This window comes from Choloepus didactylus, chromosome X, assembly GCF_015220235.1.
Source record: "Choloepus didactylus isolate mChoDid1 chromosome X, mChoDid1.pri, whole genome shotgun sequence".
NCBI classification, from domain to species: Eukaryota; Metazoa; Chordata; class Mammalia; order Pilosa; family Megalonychidae; genus Choloepus; species Choloepus didactylus.
This window is the reverse complement of record NC_051334.1, coordinates 65,208,006-65,228,922: the sequence shown is the minus strand read 5'-3', so window position 1 is coordinate 65,228,922 and position 20,917 is coordinate 65,208,006. Positions and strand designations below refer to the sequence as shown.

The window sequence follows — 20,917 nt, the reverse complement described above, 5'->3', positions numbered from 1 at the left end:
AAAGCTCTCAGTCTTTCAAACATTGAGTTTGATGTTAGCTGTAGGTTTTTCATAAATTGCCTTTATCATATTGAGGAAGGTCCCTTCTATTCCTCTCCTTTTAAGTGCTTTTATCAAGAAAGGATGTGGAATTTTGTCAAATGTCTTTTCTGCATCAATCAAGATGATCATGTGTTTTTTCTGCTATGATTTATTTATGTGGTGTATTACATTAATTGATTTTCTTGTGTTGAACCAACCTTGAATAACTAGAATAAACCCCACTTGGACATGTGCTCCTGGATTCAATTTATGAGAATTTTTTTGAAGATTTTTGCATCTGTATTCATTAAAGTGATTGGCCTATAATTTCCTTATCTTGTAGTATCTTTATCTAGCATTGGAATTAGGGTGATGTCTGCTTCATAGAATAAGTTAGGCAGCCTCCCCTCCTCTTCAATTTTTTTTTGAGGAATTTGAGCACGATTGGTACTAATTTTTTTTCTGGAATGTTTGGTAAAATTCACATGTGAAGACATCTGGTGGTGGACTTTTCCTTTTTGGGAGCTTTTTTAATGTAACTTACTTTTTATTTAAAGTATTTTGCATATGTGATGGATGCTTTCCAGGTTTGCCACACATTTTAATGTTAAAGGTTAAATTATTTTTTCATGCATGTAGTGTGAATAGTTTTCTCCATATGGGAATAATGTTTATAAAACAATGACATACCACATGGGTTGTCTTTTTCAATTGAAAAACTGCAAACTGCCTAGTTGCATTTCTCCCCCAAAATACAAACTGGTTAGTAACTGAATTTCTAGCCAACACAGTCAAAACTGAGAGGATTAAAAATACAAACACAAGTCCTCAGATCCAATTAAGGGAGTCCCCTTTACAGTATAATCAATGCTGGCAATACTCCTTGACTCTAGGGATCTGGAAGCCATTCTAATAATCCCACTCAGAACATTTACCTTAAATAACTTTTTTCCAGTTCTCAACTCATGAATAAAGGTAATACTTTGTTAATTCTATTTCAGAAAACTTTTTCCAAGTTGTTTTCATTACAATGCCAACTTTTAAAAGGTCAATAAACTGAAGTTAACTGAACAGTAAACTAGGCAGAAATTACAAAAAGAGAGAAAGCCCCAAATGCCACGTTTTATAGAGAACCCAATAGTTCAGTTTTATTCAGAGCAAAGAAAAAAGAAATTTTTTGATCATATTAGAAGAAACCTAGCCATAGGTTTGGAATCTGTGCCCAAACTACACATGCAATGAGGACAATATTCTGCTAATACAATTAATTTCTTGCTGCATTTGTCTACTGCTTGTCTAATAGTAACAATTATAATAGAGCAGTGCAACTAATATTTGGAACAATACTTACAGTGTTACAGTGTCAGGCACAATGCTTCACTTCTCTTCACACCACTGGTTCTCCTTGCATACCTGGGCTTCCTCCTTTTCAGTAAAGTCATTTTTGATATTGAAGGTCTTGTGAATCTCCTCAATTTTCCCCTTGATCATATTGGCAACAGTCTTGCATGTAACATCAAGCAAACCCTTGATGTCTAAGTAGTTTGCAGCCAGAATAAGTTCAAAAAGTGTTCCCTGGTCAACTTTCAGGAATTCCTTGGTCCCAGTCAGGGATATCATCTATTTGCTTTTCTTTGTTCTCATCATCCTTAGGAGGAGGAGGGTCATCTTTGTGGTGGGTGCACCACTGAATGATCTTTTTTAATATGGCTGCATTAACATTTGGTAGAGGAACTGGGTCATGATCTCCTTCATCATCCATTCTCAAATCTTCTAACATGGTCTTTATAGTCACAGATTGTTTGGAAATTTCCACATCAACCTCAGATATCTTTCCATCAGAACTCTGCAGCTTAATTGAAGGCATGGTGTTTCATCTCAAGGAGACTGGGCCAGAGGCTGACAAGAGCAAGGTGGAATCAGCACAATAAGAAGGAAAAGGTGGAGAACCAGATCACTAGGGTGGTGCAGCATGGCAATCACCTTTATAGAGCTTTGGGAGCTTTTTGATGACTGACTCAATCTGTTTAATTATGATTGGTTTGTTGAGGTCTTCTGTTTCTTTTCAGGTCAATTTTGTTCATTCTTTTATAAGAAGTTGCCCATTTTATCTAAGTTCTCTAGTTTATTAAAATATACCTGCTCATAGTATACTCCCATTATCACCATTATTTCCACTGGGTCTCTTGTTATGTCCCCTTTCCCATTTCTGATATTTATTTGCATTCTTGCTCTTTTTTTTATCAGCCTAGCTAAGGGTCCATTGATTTTTTTGTTTATCAAAGAACCAGCTTCTAGTTTTGTTGCTTCTTTCTATACTTTTCCTGTTCTCAATTTCATTTATTTCTGCTCTAATTTTGTTATTTCTTTCCATCTCTTTGTTTTGGGGTTGCTTTGCTGTTCTTTCTCTCATTCCTTCAGGTGAACTGTAAATTCCTTGATTTGTGTTCTTTCTTTGTTTTTATTATAGGTATTTAAAGCAATAAATTTCCCTGTCAGCACCACCTTTGCTGCATCCCATAGTTTTGATATGTGTTTTCTATGTCATTTGCCTGAGATATTTAATAATTTATCTTGTAATTTCTTCCTTGACCTACTGGTGATATAAGAGTGTGTTTGTCAGCTTCTGTATATTTCTGAATTTTCTGGCCTTCCACCTGTTATTGATTGATTTCCAGCTTCATTTCATTATGATCTGAGAAAGTGTTTTGTACAATTTCAATCTTTTTTAAATTTATTGAGAGCTGCTTTGTGACCCAAAATGTTGCCTATCATGGAGAATGTTCCATGAGTACATTGCAAAAATATGTATCCTGCTGTAGTGGATTGTGGTGTTCTATAAATATATAAGTCTAGTTCATTTATCATACTATTCAACATCTCATTTCCTTAGTGCTCCTCTGTCCAAGTGTTCTATACATTGATGAGACCAGTATACTGAAGTCTCCAACGATTGCTGTAGATGAGTTTACATCTCCCTTCAGTGTTGTCAGTGTGTGCCTCATGTATTTAGGGAAGCTTTGGTTCAGCACCTAAACATTTTTGATTGATATGTCTTGTTTATGAATTGTCCCTTTTTTAATCCATAGTTTCCTTGTCTCTTTTAATTGTTTTACACATGAAGTCTAATTTGTCTGATATTAGTATAGCTACCCCTGCACTTTTCTGGTTATTGTTTGCATGAAATATTGTAATATCTTGTTCCAAATTTTCACTTTCAACCTATTATTTTCCTTGTGCCTAAAGTGAGTCTCAGAGAGGCAGTATACAGATGGGTCCTGTTTTTAAATCCATTTTGACATTTTTGCCTTTTTATTGTGGATTTAAACCCATTAACATTTACTGTTATTACTGTAAAGGCAGTACTTTCTTCTACAATTTTGGATTTTATATGTCATATCTTACTTTTTTCCTCCCCTTCCTTTTACCCTTCTTGATAATCTTCATTTATTATTACCCAAACCTCTCTCTCGTTTTTTCCTATCAGCCTGTAGCACTCTCTTTAGTATTTATTGTAAAGTATGTCTCTTGTTCACAAAATCTCTTGGAGACTATATCTCTGAAAATATTTTAAACTCCCCCTCAGTTTTGAAGAGCAGTTTTGCCACATTCTTGTTTGGCAGTTGTTCTCTTTCAGTATCTTAAATATATCATATCATTGCCTTCTCACCTCCATGGTTTCTGCTGAGAATTACACATGTGGTCTTATCAAGTTTGTATTGTATGTGATGACTAGTTTCTCTCTTGCTGCTTTCAGAATTCTCTCTCTGTTTTTGACATCTGACAATCTGATTAGTATGTGTATTGGAATAGGTCTATTCAGGTCTATTCTGTTTGGGGTGTGCTGTGCTTCTTGGATATGTAATTTTATGTCTTTCACAAGTGATAAGCTATTTGCAGTGATTATTTCCTCCATTATTTTTTCTGCCCCCTTTCCCTTCTCTTCTCTTTCTGGAACACCCATGACACATATAATCATGCACTTCATGTTGCCATTCAATTCACTGAGACACTGCTCACGTTTTTTCATACTCTTCCCTGTTTCTTTGTGCATAGGATTTCAAATGTCCTGTCCTCTAGTTTACTAATCCTTCTTTCTGCCTCTTCAAATCTGGTATTGTAAGTCTCTTCTACTGTACGTTTCCTTTACATGCGTCCTGCCATTTGTTCAAACTTTCAAGTTCTTCCTTATGTTTTTGAATTGTCTTCTTTATATCCTTCATCTTTTGTCATATCTTCCCCCAACTCATTAATTTGATTTTTGAATTGATTTAGCAGGTTTGTTTGACTATATTTAATTAGTTATTTCATCTCCTGTATCTCATATGAAGTATTAGTTTGTCCCTTTGATTGGGCCATATATTTGTTTTTCCTAGTGTGACTTGTACTTTTTATTAGTGTCTAGTAATCAGGTTTCCTTGATTAGTTTATTCTAGTGGTTGCTTTCACTCTTTTACTTTTGAGTTTTCTAATTGTGATTGGTTTGTTGAGGTCGTCTATTTCAATGTTCATTGCTCATGCTTTTATAATTATAGGAAATTGTCCATTTTATCTAAGTTGTCTAGTTTATTGGTTGGCTGGCTTTGTTCTCTATCTGTTTTCTATGTTCAGTTCAACTCATTCTAGACGTATAATATAGCTTTTGTTTAAGTGATCAGAATTTTTCAGCTCTTGTTATTCTGGTTGTTGCCCTGCATCTCTCTCTCTCTCACCAGCCAGTTGTCAGATTAGCTCTGCCCCTCAGTCTACCCCTATAACCAGGTGCTCACAACAGCCTGCCTCTGGGCAGTAGGTACTGGGCACCACAGCACTTTCTCTGTGTGTGGGAAAAACAATTCTGCTGGCACTGAATGGTGTGCTGTTTTTCAGTGGCTAGCAAGCCCTTGTTTTGATTTACAGAACTGTTTAACTATTGGGTCATCCATATTTCTCAACTTGATCTGGGCCAATTTACTGTGAAGGGGGTTGTAGACCAGCTTCACTGGGCCTTGGATAAGGTATGGATAAGTTCTGAGGAGTCCTAATATTCCCTTGCACTTCCCAGTCTGCCCAGCATATGGTGCACTCAGTGACTTATTTGTCTTCAGAAGGTGTTTACCTTCTGGATCTGAAGACATGTCTGACCAGGTGAGACTGAATCACCTCTTGGAGTGCAGCTGAGTCTGTCTTTATGGGGCTGGATTATTTGTTGTAGCCTGGTTGAGTCTGGCTGGGTGGAGCTGAATTATCTCTCACAGCCTAGTTGAGTCTTTCTTAGTGGGGCTGAATTACTTCTTAGAGCCCACTTGTATCTGGCAGGGTGGGGTATAATTATCCCTTGGAGCCCAGCTGAGTTTGGTTGGGTGGGGCTGAATTCCCTACTGGCATGCCCATCTCACTGGGCAGTGCTGAATTTTTGGTTTTCCTGTGCCCTCAGTTTGCTGAGTAAATTCTGACTCAATGTGGGGCTGTGTCTTCCACTCTCTCTGTGACAAGGGCCCCTTCAGCTGCAAGAGTTTTTATCTATCACACAGGCAAGTATCTGGCTGCCAGCTACTATGTCCCTCAAGGGTGGGGGACAGGCTTTCAGACCCAAGGCTAGAAACAGTCTCTGCCCACCTTTTCTCAGACTCTTTGTTCCTCACTGATCTGTGCCCTGAAATGTCCTCCACTATCCCCCTGAACTTCAAACTATGGGGATCTGTCTCACTGCTGTGAGTGATTTTTTTATTCTTTGTCCCTAGTGGGAGATGAGAGGAATCCTAGCTGCTGGTTCTACATTCCTTCCATGCTGTGAAAGACCAAGTGATGGAGAGGTTAGAGGACCTGCCAGCACAGAACAGGCTCTCCTATGTAATATCACTCTTCTTCTTCAATTCCACATCTCTAGAGTCCTTCTCCTGTCAATACCTTCCTCCAGAGTTCTGAATAAGTCAGGGTTATCCCCCTCTTTTCTGAACATCTGGGGAGTAATTTTCAGCAGCTGTTTACATTACCACATTGATGATGTCACCCCCTCTAGGGAGGTTTTTGATGACTGATTCAATAACTTTAGTTGTGATTGGTTTTTTAAGGTCTCCTATTTCTTATAGAGTCAGTGTAAGTTGTTTGAGTGTTTCTAGGAAGTTGTCCATTTCATCTAGGTTGTCTGATTTGTTGGTATACAGTTCCATTTCTGATTTTATTTTATTTATTTTCTTCTTCCCTCCTTTATTCTTGTCAGTCTAGCTAAGGGTCCATCAATTTTATTGTTTTCCTCAAAGAATCAACTTCTGGTTTTGTTGATTTCTTTTATTGTTTTGTTGTTCTCAATTTCTTTTATTTCTGCTCTAATCTTCACTATTTCTTTCCTTCTGTTCACTTTGAGGTTAGTTTGTTCTTGTTTTTCTAGTTCCTTCTAGGTTTGCTATTAAGTCTTCAATTTTAGCTTTATTTCCTTTTTTAATATAGGAATTTATGGGAATAAATTTCCTTCTCATCTCTGCCTTTGCTACATTCCATAAGATTTAATATGTTGTGCTCTCATTTTCACTTGCTTCAAGGTATTTACTGATATTTTTCTTAAATGACCTACTGTTTGACATACACTCTCCATGAGACATCTTTCTTCAGTCTTTTCTTTTCAGCCTGAAGCAATTCCTTTAGTATTTCTTGTCGAGCAAGTCTCCTGTTCATGAGCTCTCTCAATGTCTGTTTATCCATAAATATTATAAACTCTCTATCATTTTTGAAGGAAAGTTTAGCTAGATATAGAATTCTTCATTGGCACTTTTTTTCTCTTTCAGTACCTTAAATATATCATACCACTGACTTCTAACCTCCATGGTTTCTGCTGAGAAATCCACATTAAATCTTATTGAGCATCCCTTGTATGTGATAGATTGCTTTTCTGTTGCTGATCTCAGAATTCTCTCTTTGTATTTGGCATTTGATAATCTGATTATTGAGTGTCTTGAAGAAGGTCTATTTGGAACTATTCTGTTTGGGGTACATTACACTGCTTGTACCTATAATTTGATATCTTTCATAATAGTTCGTAGTTTTTAGGCTGTTATTTCCTCAATTATTCTTTCTGCCCCTTTCCCCTCTCTTCTCCTTCTGGGACCACCATGACACATATATTTGTGTACTTCATGCTGTCATTCAATTACCTAAAATCCTGGTCAAATTTTTCCATTTTTTTTTCTCTACCTGTTCTTCTTGTTTAAGTTTTCTAGTTTACTAATTCTTTCTTCTGTCTCTTCAAATCTGCTGTTGTGTGTCTCTATTATATTTTTTATCTCTTCTATTGTATCTTTCATTCCAATAAGTACTATTGTATTTTTTATGCTTCTGAGTTCTTTTTGTGCTTACCCATTGTCTTCTTTATATCCTTCATCCCTTTGTCTTATTTTCCTTTACCTCATTGAATTCATATAGAAGATGTGTTTGACTATCCTCAGTTAGTTGTTTCAGCTCCTGTATCTTGTCTGAAGTTTTAGTTTGCTCCTTTGACTGGGACATATTTTCACATTTATTAGTATGATGTGAGTTTTTGCTGTTGTCTTGGCATCTGATTTTCCTGGTTAGTTTATTCTGGAGGTAATTTTCTCTCTCTTGCCTAGGGTTTACTTGCTGATTGGCTTTGTGCTATTAACTCTTCTTAGACATTTGTTTCAACTTACTCTAGATCTCTAACATAGCTTGTGTTTAACTGATCAGAATTTTTTCAGCACTTATTTATCTGATTCTTTATCTGAGTATATGGAATGATTTTTTAGATTTCCCTATTTGTGCAGTTGTTTCCCTCCCCCCCCCTCAGGAAACAGTTTTCCCTCCTCCTCAGGGAATGTTGATCTGTTCTCTTTCTTTCTGATTTGCCTCTGTATATTTTTACTGCTCCTTTTATTATATCTAGCAACTTTTACTGGGGGGGGGGGGGGCTGATTCTGAAGTTGGTTCCCCCAGAGAGTACTTATTCAAGTCAGTTTTCCCCAGAGAAGACAGGACTGGTACTCAGGAAGGGGATGTAGATAAGTGCCATGTTTCCCTTGAGAAAAGATCCAGCAGGGCACCAATCTTTCTGTGAAGTCTCCTAATTCTGCTTTTCTCAACCTTCCTATTCTTCAGCTAGCTGCTCACTCCCCACATATCTAAAGTGGTACTTTGCTTTAATTCTCAGTGAATTCCTCCCTGCTGGGGGCCATTTGAGACAGAGGTATTTGAAACTTGGTATTTTTCCATCTCCTGGGGCCTCAACTCTCAAAATAACGGCCATGGCTTGTGCTGGGCCATGGTTCCCCTCTTCTTGGGGAAGAGCTGCCCTTCAGTGAACTGTCTGCACAGTCTGAGGGGTTACTGTGCTTCTCAGTCAACCCTGCTTCCACCCCTACCTGTGGAGACTACCAACTGTTTTCTTTAATGGGCTGCTTAAATAAATGTAGCTGTTTTCAGAGCTGGAGTCCAGCAGCCTGGGGTCTCCAATCAAGGGCCAGAGTCAGTGCTTGCCTCTGTATGCCCCTTTTCTTGAGGCAGAGCTATCTTTCAGCAAATTGAGGTCAACCACTTCCCTGAAGCCACTGTGACTTTCCATCCATCCTGCTTCCTCTGCTGCTGGGGGTGGGCTGAGACAGAATGCTCTGGGTTCTTTCTTGGGTGCATTGTAAATGTATCTGTGCTTGGAGCTGGTATACAACAATCTGTATTCATTAATCAAAAGCCACAACTGCTGCCTGGCTGAATCCCCTTTTCCTGATCCAAGGAGAGATTGTTCCTATTTCCCTCCACAAAGTGACTCCTGAGACAGCCTGCCATGCCCATGGGAGATGGTCACCAGCCTCCACACTGTGGAAGGATTTGCTTACAGCTCTTCACTACAATTTATCAGTCTCATTCTTCCACTAATTCATGGCTGGTGTATGATGTGAGTCTGGTCTCCAGAGCCCCCACAAACAGTTGTTTCAGGCAGTTAATGGCTATTTGCTAGACAACCTTGAGGATGGTCTGAATCCTAGAATTCCCTATACCACCATCTTCTCCTCTGGGATAACATTTTAAGGAGCTGAAAACACAAAAAATTTCCAATCAAGAATATTATATCTACTGAGACTGCCTTTCAAGAATAAGGGAAAGATTAAAACATGACCAGATAAACAAAAGCTGAGGAAGCTTGTCACCACTAGACCTGTCCTAAGAGAGATCTAAAGAGAGTTCTGCAGCTTAAAAGGAAAAGACAATAGACAATAGTTCAAAGACACATGAAAATGCAAATTTGTCCACTAAAGGTAATGTCATGGGTAAATATATAAATGTCTTTACTATTCTATATTGTATTATAACCCCACTTTTTACTTCCTGCAGGATCTAGAAGGCAAATGCATAAAATGTAATAATAAATCAGTGGTTTTAAGCTTATAATGTATAAACATGTAATTTGTGACAAGAATTACATAAAGCTGGGGAGATTGAGGGTTTTAGGAACAACATTTGGGTACACAATTAAAGTTAAGTTGGTATAAAAGCTGAAAGCTAAAGAGATTTTTATAGATTTAAGATGGTGAATTTAAGTCCCTTTGTAATTACAAAGAAAAATATTGAATTATATGTAATATCATAGAGACAGAGTACAGTATGGTTGCCAGAGCAGGGGGAATGGAGAGTTAATGCATAATGTGGGTAGAGTTCCTGTTTGGGGAGGTGGGAATGTTTTTGTAATGGAAAGTGGTGAAGGCATAGCAACATTTTGGAAGTGATTAATCCCACAGAATGATATGCTTGTGAGTGTTAAGATGTGGAAGTTTATGTTGTATATATATTCCCAGAATTAAAAAAAAAGAAGAAGAAAGAGTAATTGAAGAAACAATGACAATTAAACGCAATATATGATTCTGGATGGGATCCAACAAGGGAGGAGAAAAGTCTCCAAAGAACATTATTGGGACATATATGAATATTGGAATTTAGACTATACATTTTAAATTAATGCTAAATTTCTTGAACTTCATCACTGCACTTTAGATAGTTACATGAGTAACTATCCTTGATTGGAATTTAGACTCTAAGTTTTATACCAATGTTAAATTTCTTGAATTTCATTACTGCACTTAAGATAGTTACATGAGTAACTATCCTTGTTCTTAGGAAGTGTACATGACAGTATTAAGTGTTCAAGGAGCATGTTGTATACAACCTACACCCACGTGTTCAGAAAATGCATTAATAAATAAATAGCTAGATAGACAGAGAGACAGATGGATAAATAAATGAAATGGTGTGTCAAACATGGCAAAATTTTTAAATTGGTGGATATAGGTACCTGTGCAATACAGGTTTGTTAGAGTTCTCCATATGGAGTATTTTAATGGATTTATCTGTTTAATATAAGGAAATAATAGTTTTTCAATGCTAGACCATAAAATGTAAGCACAATTACTGTCATAAACCTGGATATACCATCAAAATTGAATTTGGCTTTGTTGTAGTTACCCTGTTTGCATATAGTGTAGAGAAAGGTCTTCATGTTAGCACTATGTACATAAGTAGAGCTCCAAATTAACAGGGAGGTACATAAAATTTGAATTCTTTAAACATTCATTAAACTAAATTTTGTAGTTTACCTTCCTTTCACTAAACATGTTCCCTATAAGCACATCATAATAAAAGCACAGTGAAGTGAATGATGAAATAACAGAATTGTGATACACCAGAAAACAGTGCTCACTGATGCATTTATATTCTATCTATATGATTAAACATATGATCATACAGTGCCTTTGTACAAGATTACTGGCTAATGTGGGGGTGGGGTTAATACTGTTAAAGGTATTACTAACATGCAAACATTAGGGTTATGATTTTATTCTAATTAAAATTGATTATGCAGGTTGCCTGGGCAGCTCCTCAAGGAATGTGGTTTACAAAATCATGGGAAATATGATCAAAGCAGCCCTTCACATAAATTGGTTTCTCAACCTACTTTTTCACATCAAATTTAATCAGTACAGACAAACACAGCCTGTCAGATAATTCTTAATATGAATGAATGGGGGAAAAGAGCAAAAACTTGTACATGAATAAACAGGGGAACTAGATGTGTTTTAGCAAGCAATGCCAGGTGGTAGTTCTGGATGAAATTTGTATTGCAGTTTTCATTTCCTCAGTTGTATGCAGAGAGTCTGACCTGATGAACTTCCAGACCATCTTGCTGTTGTGCTGGGAGGCTGGTCAAAACCCAAGACAGAGTTTGCACTATTGATATCCATGCCAGTCATTGGCTGATTCTTCTACAAAGGCTCCATTGGGGCTGATGAGCTTGTGGCACATAAAACTTACTTAGGGTGCACCTACCTATACCACCATTCCTCCTCAAGGCCCAACAAAATTTTGAGGAAGTGGCATCACATCAGTTCGTGTGCTTCCCATAAACCCATTGGGCATGGGCTATGCCTACCATCATGCTTGCACTCTGTCCCATCATATTTCCCATATGGCCAGGAGCTGCAGGTACAGGCAAATCCATCAATGGAAAACCTTGAAATGCAGCTGGTGCTTGTGAGGTAAATGGTATATTTGTGGGCACCATAAACACAAGAGCATTCTGGTGCTGAATGTTTCTTATACCATACAGAGATGAGATGGAGTCTGGAGATTTGTTTCTCTACTGATTTTGTTGACTTTATAATTTTCTCAGTGAACAGATCCAGATCCCCAGGTGTAACTGTAGAAAGGTTGGTAGCTGCTAGTACAGTGGTCTTCTCCTGAGCTGTGGGCATGACAGTTGTAGATAAGGGTTTAGAATCTACCGGTCCAGAGATGCCCCAATCATTCTTCAAGGCTAGAATCATGATCGTGTTCCTATTTCTCACTGCAGCCTCAGGAAGACCATTAAGTCTTAAAAGATCAACAGTGGGTTCAGGATACTTTTCAGGACTGACACATTTTTAAAACTCCAATTTCTAGTCTTCTTTCTCCTGCACCTTTTCAGTTGTAGGAGGTTTTGAAGAATTTTCTGGCTCCTTTTTTCTCTTCCTTTTTCCCCTTTCTTTATTAGTAATAGCTGTAGCACTTTTTTTTTAAATCTTCATTTTATTGAGATATATTCACATACCACGCAGTCATACAAAACAAATCGTACTTTTGATTGTTTACAGTACTATTACATAGTGGTACATTCATCACCCAAATCAATCCCTGACACCTTCATTAGCACACACACAAAAATAACAAGAATAATAATTAGAGTGAAAAAGAGCAATTGAAGTAAAAAAGAACACTGGGTACCTTTGTCTGTTTGTTTCCTTCCCCTATTTTTCTACTCATCCATCCATAAACTAGACAAAGTGGAGTGTGGTCCTTATGGCTTTCCCAATCCCATTGTCACCCCTCATAAGCTACATTTTTATACAACTGTCTTCAAGACTCACAGGCTCTGGGTCACAGTTTGATAGTCTCAGGTATCCACCACCAGCCACCCCAATTCTCCAGAATCCAAAAAGGGTTGTCTAAAGTGTGCATAAGAGTGCCCACCAGAGTGACCTCTCAGCTCCTTTTGGAATCTCTCTGCCACTGAAGCCTACTTCATTTCCCTTCACATCCCTCTCCCGGTCAAGAAGACGCTCTCCGTCCCATGATGCCAGGTCTACATTCCTCCTCGGGAGTCACATTCCATGCCGCCAGGGAGACCCACCCCCCCGGGTGTCTGATCCCACGTAGGGGTGAGGGCAGCGATCCCACCCTTCAAGTTGTCCTAGCTAGAGAGAGGGGGCTGCATCCGAGCAACAACGAGACACCCGGGAGGAGGCTCCTAGGCACAACCACAGGGAGGCCTAGCCTCTCCTTTGCAGCAACCGTCTTCCCAAGGGCAAAACCTGTGTTAGAGGGCTCAACCCATCAAACCACCAGTCCCCTATGTCTGTGGTCATGTTAGCAACCATGGAGGTGGGGTAGGTGAATACCCCTGCATTCTCCACAGGCTCCTCAAGGGGGCACTACATCTTTTTTTTTCTTGTTTTTTTTTTTAACTTTCCCTTCATTTTTAAATCAACTGTATGAAAAAAAAGTTAAAAAGAAAACAAACATACAATAAAAGAACATTTCAAAGAGACCATAACAAGGGAGTAAGAAAAAGACAACTAACCTAAGATAACTGCTTAACTTCCAACATTTTCCTACTTTACCCCAAGAAACTTACCTAATATAGCAACATTTCTGTGCACTTGCTCCTACTATATCCATCAGAAATTAACAGAACATAGTCATTCCTGGGCATCCCCAGAACGTTAAATAGCTTATCTGTTCTTCTTGGATTATTGTTCCCGCTTCCTTAATTGCTCTCTATTGCTAGTTCCCCTACATTCTACATTATAAACCATTTGTTTTACATTTTTCAAAGTTCACATTAGTTATAACATATAATATCTCTCTTTTTGTGCCTGGCTTATTTCGCTCAGCATTATGTCTTCAAGGTTCATCCATGATGTCATATGTTTCACGAGATCATTCCTTCTTACTGCCGTGTCGTATTCCATCGTGTGTATATACCACATTTTATTTATCCACTCATCTGTTGAAGGACATTTGGGTTGTTTCCATCTCTTGGCAATTGTGAATAATGCTGCTATGAACATTGGCGTGCAGATATCTGTTCGTGTCACTGCTTTCCGATCTTCCGGGTATATACTGAGAAGTGCAATCGCTGGATCGAATGGTAGCTCTATATCTAGTTTTCTAAGGAACTGCCAGACTGACTTCCAGAGTGGCTGAACCATTATACAGTCCCGCCAAGAATGAATAAGAATTCCAATTTCTCCACATCCCATCCAGCATTTGTAGTTTCCTGTTTGTGTAATGGCAGCCATTCTAATCGGTGTTAGATGGTATCTCATTTTGGTCTTAATTTTCATCTCTCTAATAGCTAGTGAAGCTGAACAATTTTTCATGTGTTTCTTGGCCATTTGTATTTCCACTTCAGAGAACTGTCTTTTCATATCTTTTGCCCATTTTATAATTGGGCTGTCTGTACTATTGTCATTGAGTTGTAGGATTTCTTTATATATGCAAGATATCAGTCTTTTGTCAGATACATGGTTTCCAAAAATTTTTGCCATTGAGTTGGCTGCCTCTTTACCTTTCCGAGAAATTCCTTTGAGGTGCAGAAACTTCTAAGCTTGAGGAGTTCCCATTTATCTATTTTCTCTTTTGTTGCTTGTGCTTTGGGTGTAAAGTCTAGGAAGTGGCCGCCTAGTACAAGTTCTTGAAGATGTTTTCCTACATTATCTTCTAGGAGTTTTATGGTACTTTCTTTTATATTGAGGTCTTTGGTCCATTTTGAGTTAATTTTTGTGTACGGGGTGAGGTAGGGGTCCTCTTTCATTCTTTTCGATATGGATATCCAACTCTCCCAGCCCCATTTTTTGAAAAGACCACTATGAATCAGTTCAGTGACTTTGGGGGCCTTATCAAAGATCAGTCGGCCATAGATCTGAGGGTCTATCTCTGAATTCTCAATTCAATTCCATTGATCTATATGTCTATCTTTGTGCCAGTACCATGCTGTGTTGGCAACTGTGGCTTTATAATAAGCTTCAAAGTCAGGGAGTGTAAGTCCTCCCACTTCGTTTTTCGTTTTTAGAGTGTCTTTAGCAATTCGAGGCATCTTCCCTTTCCAAATAAATTTGATAACTAGCTTTTCCAAGTCTGCAAAGTAGGTTGTTGGAATTTTGATTGGGATTGCATTGAATCTGTAGATGAGTTTGGGTAGAATTGACATCTTAATGACATTTAGCCTTCCTATCCATGAACATGGAATATTTTTTCCATCTTTTAAGGTCCCCTTCTATTTCTTTTAGTAGAGTTATGTAGTTTTCTTTGTATAGGTCTTTTACATCTTTGGTTAAGTTTATTCCTAGGTACTTGATTCTTTTAGTTGCTATTGAAAATGGTATCTTTTTCTTGAGTGTCACTTCAGTTTGTTCATTTCTAGCATATAGAAACATTACAGACTTATGTGCACTAATCTTGTATCCCGCTACTTTGCTAAATTTGTTTATTAGCTCTAGTAGCTGTATCATCGATTTCTCAGGGTTTTCTAGATATAAGATCATATCATCTGCAAACAATGACAGTTTTACTTTTTCTTTTCCAATTTGGATGCCTTTTATTTCTTTGTCTTGCCGGATTGCCCTGGCTAGCACTTCCAGCACAATGTTGAATAACAGTGGTGACAGCGGGCATCCTTGTCTTGTTCCTGATCTTAGAGGGAAGGCTTTCAGTCTCTCACCATTGAGTACTATGCTGGCTGTGGGTTTTTCATATATGCTCTTTATCATGTTGAGGAAGTTTCCTTCAATTCCTAACTTTTGAAGTGTTTTTATCAAAAAGGGATGTTGGATTTTGTCAAATGCTTTTTCAGCATCTATTGAGATGATCAATTGATTTTTCCCTTTCGAGTTTTTAATGTGTTGTAATACATTGATTGATTTTCTTATGTTGAACCATCCTTGCATGCCTGGAATGAACCCCAGTTGGTCATGGTATATGATTTTTTTAATGTGTCTTTGGATTCTATTTGCAAGTATTTTGTTGAGGATTTTTGCATCTATATTCATTAGGGAGATTGGCCGGTAGTTTTCCTTTTTTGTAGCATCTTTGCCTGGTTTTGGTATTAGATTGATGTTAGCTTCATAAAATGAGTTAGATAGTGTTCCATTTTCTTCAAGGTTTTGAAAGAGTTTGAGTAAGATTGGTGTCAGTTCTTTCTGAAAAGTTTGGTAGAATTCCCCTGTGAAGCCATCTGTCCCTGGGCATTTATTTGTGGGAAGATTTTTGATGACTGATTGGATCTCTTTGCTTGTGATGGGATGATTGAGGTCTTCTATTTCTTCTCTGGTCAGTCTAGGTTGTTCATATGTTTCCAGGAAATTGTTCATTTCCTCTACATCATCCAGTTTGTTGCCATATAGTTGTTCATAGTATCCTCTTATAATTTTTTAAATTTTTTCAGGATCTGCAGTTATGTCACCTTTTTCATTCATTATTTTTATATGGGTCTTCTCTCTTTTTGATTTTGTCAGTCTAGCTAGGGGCTTGTCAATCTTGTTGATCTTCTCAAAGAACCAACTTTTGGTGATATTTATCCTCTCTATTTTTTTTTCTCCATGTCATTTATTTCTGCTTTAATCCTTGTTATTTCTTTTCTTCTACTTGGTTTAGAATTGGTTTGCTGTTTATTTTCTAGCTTCTTCAGTTGATCCATTAGTTCTTTGATTTTGGCTCTTTCTTCCTTTTTAACATATGCATTTAGTGCTATAAATTTCCCCCTTAGCACTGCTTTTGCAGCATCCCATAGGTTTTGGTATGTTGTGTTCTTATTTTCATTCGTCTCTATATATTTAGCAATTTCTTTTGCTATTTCTTCTTTAACCCACTGATTGTTTAGGAGTGTGTTGTTTAACCTCCAGGTATTTGTGAATTTTGTAAGTTTCTGATGGTTATTGACTTCTAATTGTATTCCATTGTGGTCAGAGAATGTGCTTTGAATAATTTCAATCTCTTTAAATTTATTGAGGCTTGTTTTATGTCCCAGCATATGATCTATTCTGGAGAAAGTTCCATGAGAACTAGAAAAGTATGTGTAGCCTGGTGATTTGGGATGTAATGTCCTGTATATGTCTGTTAAATCTAATTCATTTATCAGATTGTTTAGGTTTTCAATTTCCTTATTGGTCTTCTGTCTGGTTGATCTATCTATAGGAGAGACTAATGTGTTGAAGTCTCCCACAATTATTGTGGAAACATCAATTGCTTCCTTTAGTTTTTCCAGTGTTTCTCTGATGTATTTTGTGACACCTTGATTGGGTGCATAGACATTTACGATTGTTATTTCTTCTTGCTGAATTGCCCCTTTTATTAGTATGTAGTGGCCTTCTTTGTCTCTCAAAACACCCCTGCATTTGAAGTCTATTTTATCTGAGATTAATATTGCTACACCTGCTTTCTTTTGGCTGTAGCTTGCATGAAATATTGTTTTCCATCCTTTCACTTTCAGTTTCTTTGTGTCCCTGTGTCTAAGATGAGTCTCTTGTATGCAACATATTGATGGTTCCTTTTTTTTTTATCCATTCTGCTAATCTATATCTTTTAATTGGGGAGTTTAATCCCTTTACATTCAACATTATAACCATGAAGGCATTTCTTGAATCAGCCATCTTATCCTTTGGTTTATGTTTGTCATATTTTTCCCCTCTGTCTATTAATATCCTTTATTGTACCCATACCGAATCTCTTTAGTACTGAACCTTTCTCTAAGTCTCTCTGTCCTTTCTTTGTTTCTCTGTCTGTAGGGCTCCCTTTAGTATCTCCAGTAGGGCAGGTCTCTTGTTAGCAAATTCTCTCAGCATTTGTTTCTCTGTGAAAAATTTAAGCTCTCCCTCAAATTTGAAGGAGAGCTTTGCTGGATAAAGTATTCTTGGCTGGAAATTTTTCTCACTCAGAATTTTAAATATATTGTGCCACTGCCTTCTCACCTACATGGTGGCTGCTGAGTAGTCACTACTTAGTCTTAGGCTGTTTCCTTTGTATGTGGTGAATTGCTTTTCTCTTGCTGCTTTCAGAACTTGCTCCTTCTCTTCTGTGTTTGACAGTGTGATCAGTATATGTCTCGGAGTGGGTTTATTTGGATTTATTCTATTTGGGGTTCGCTGAGCATTTATGATTTGTGTATTTATGTTGTTTAGAAGATTTGGGAAGTTTTCCCCAACAATTTCTTTGAATACTCTTCCTTGACCTTTTCTTCCCCTTCTGGGACACCAATGAGTCTTATATTTGGACGTTTCATATTATCTATCATATCCCTGAGGTCCATTTCAATTTTTTCAATTTTTTTCCCCATTCTTTCCTTTTTGCTTTCATTTTCCATTCTGTCATCTTCCAGGTCACTGATTCGTTGTTCAACTTCCTCTAGTCTTGTACTATGAGTGTCCAGAATCTTTTTAATTTGTTCAACAGTTTCTTTAATTTCCATAAGATCATCCATTTTTTTATTTATTCTTGTAATGTCTTCTTTATTCTCTTCTAGGATCTTCTTGATTTCCTTTGTATCCCATACTATGGTATCATTGTTCATGTTTAGTTCTTTGAGTAGCTGCTCTAGGTGCTGTGTCTCTTCTGGTCTTTTGATTTGGGTGCTTGGGCTTGGGTTATCCATATCATCTGGTTTTTTTTCATATGCTTTATAATTTTCTGTTGTTTTTGGCCTCGTGGCATTTGCTGAACTTGATAGGGTTCTTTTAGGATTTGTAGACCAATTGAAGTCCTTATCTCTAATTTATCATATCTACAGCTTCGTGGAGTACACTTTCTCTAACTAACCAGCAGGTGGCGTCCACGAGCCACCTGTTCTCCACAAGTCAGTTCTCCCCTGCTTAACCTTTTTGGTGAGTGGGGTAGTGAGTCTTGTGGGGTCCAATTGGTGTACCAAGCTTGCGTGTGTAGTTGGTGTTGCCTGCCCTGTATATGGGGCGTGTTTCTGGGCAGTCAAGGGGGGGGGTGGCTCTAACAATCAAATATCCCTGGTGATCCTAGAGTTTTAAAGCTTCTGCAATAGTCTAATCCTTCAGTTCAGTCCTGCCAGTTTGTCTCTGCCACTGACCCACAAGTCCTTGGTATTGGCGTATGGCTCCTGAGACTTGCAAGTGTGCCCCTCTTCCGGGCCGTGCACCCCGGGTCCTCTGTTGAGGGATGACTGTGCTATGTCACAGGTGAGTGCCATCCCCCCAGGGCAGTTCTGGGCTGCTGGGCTGTGTAGGGAGTCTCCCAGTCTGCTGAAATGATGGCTGAATGGGGCTTTGTTAATTCACACTGCTCCACCTTCCCAACTCTGGGACAATCAGCTGAGGTTGCTGGGAAGGCTAATGTCCACGCCCAGTTTTGTGGTGTGTGCCTGTTATTTGAAGCCCTTCCATCACACTGGGTTGTCTGGGGCAGTTCTGGGCTATGGGGCTGGCAATGGGCAGCAGTGTTTCCTGTCCACCAGAATGATGGCTGTGAGCAGACACCCCCATTTTCTTGGGAAGTTGTGGTGTTTAGTGAATTTTCTCAGCCACTGGATTATTGCCTTTTGTCTCAGGGCTCTCTTGGTTCTGCTCTTGACTTGACCTGCCCAAATTGCAAGTCTTTGAAGCTTTCTGTATTGGGCTTCTTAGAGTAATTGTTTTAGAAAAAGAAAAAAGGATTAAAAAAAAAAAAAAAAAGGGCCGTCCTCAGAGATCTAATGGGTTATTGAAATGCTAAGAGAGAAAGCAACCAGGGCCATTAAGGAAAGGTCCACAGGGCAGAGAGATCAGCTTTTCTTTGGGATTTTCATATGTGCCTCAGGGCCTGAGCTCGGGCCTGAGCTCTGCCTTTCCCCTTTCTATGTTCACCAGAACTCCAAAAATCCTCCGCTTTTATTTTGGAGTTTTTTGTGTTGTTTTTTTCTGTGCCTGTCTCCTCTCTGCTGGGCTGGCTGCTCTCAGATTTTCTGGTGTCTGGTCTCAGTCTATCTATGGTTGGAGTTTGGATCAGTAGAATGAGTTTCTGATAAGGGCTGCCACTGCAGTTCTCCCTTCTCCTTCCTGGAGCTGACAGCCCCTCCTCCCATGGGATTGAGCCTGGCAGGGAGGGTCACGTGTCCCCTGGCCGCAAGAACTTACAGATTTCGCTGATCTCAGCAGTTCCACGTTTTCACGAGTGTTGTATGAAGTATGCCCAAAGTCAGATTGCTCTTTGGTGTCCAGTCCACACAGTTCCTGGCTTTCTACCTACTTTCCTGGAGGAGTAACTAAAACATACAGCTCACCAGTTTGCCATCTTGCCCCACCCCCCCAGCTGTAGCACTTTTATCAAAATATTTCTTCTTTTCATATTTATCTCTGATGAAAAATTCCACAGCTTGATCTCACTGCGGTCTTCAAAGTTCTCTGGAAGACTGACTTCATACGGTAGTCTTATTTGGCTATTTCCCATATCTTGCATGCACTGTATCAGTTCTGGTGTCCATTGGTCTAGATTGACTAACTTGACCATGGATATATAAACCCCAAAATTTCTATGTATTCCAGCACATCTGATGCTAATAAGCACACTAATATTTCAGAAAGTCCATCAAGACCTTTGGTTTCATAGTGCAGAATTTGTCCTCCTCCATCAGCAACTTGGACAGACTAAGCTAGTGCTGTTCATTCAGCTTCTGAGCCTTCTCCTGGAATGAGTGCATCACCATCACAGCTTTGGGGCAACAAGCCTGGAGCAGCTAAAGTCATGGTGGACTGGGGTGGAGGCTAGGTAGAGTGAAAGCACCTGGCAACACAGGGGTTGTGGAGCACTCAGCCCAGGAAATGGCTGGAACAGGAACAGTAGTGGTGGTCGCAGCAGCGGAAGTGCTGGTCATGTCCCACCTCCTCACTTGGTGGGATGCTTGCACCACCCTAGCTGCTGAGAGAAGGGGCTGTATGGAATTTGTAATATATTTCTTACTGTTCTATAAATTCAAAAGTATTTCAAAATAAAACATTAAAAATATTTGGAATGCAGATAAAACAGTGCTGAAAGGGAAATTCATATCACTAAATTCCTACATTTTAAAAGAGTAAAGTAAAGAAATCAGTAACCTAAATGCATACTTGAAGAAACTCAAAAAATAAGGGCAAAATAAATACAAAGTAAGCAGAAGGAAGAAAATCAAGAAATATTACAACAGAAATCAACGAAATTAAAAATAGGAAAATGTTCAATGGAAAAAGGTTGTTCTTGAAAACAATCAATGAAATTGATAAATTTCCAGCCAAACTGACAAAGATTAAAAGACAGAAGAAACAAATTCCCAATATCAGGAATGAAACTGAATATCACTACAGATGCTCCAGATATTTAAAGAATAATAATTGAGTAATATATGAAATTT

The 20,917-nt window shown here is 38.4% G+C and overlaps 2 pseudogenes; both read right to left on the bottom strand.

The window, feature by feature from the left end:
- Nucleotides 1–1,398: 1,398 nt before the first annotated feature.
- Nucleotides 1,399–1,888, bottom strand: LOC119523704 (annotated as a pseudogene).
- Nucleotides 1,889–11,126: 9,238 nt separating this feature from the next.
- On the bottom strand, nt 11,127–20,212 carry LOC119523569 (annotated as a pseudogene).
- Between the last annotated feature and the right edge of the window lie 705 nt (nt 20,213–20,917).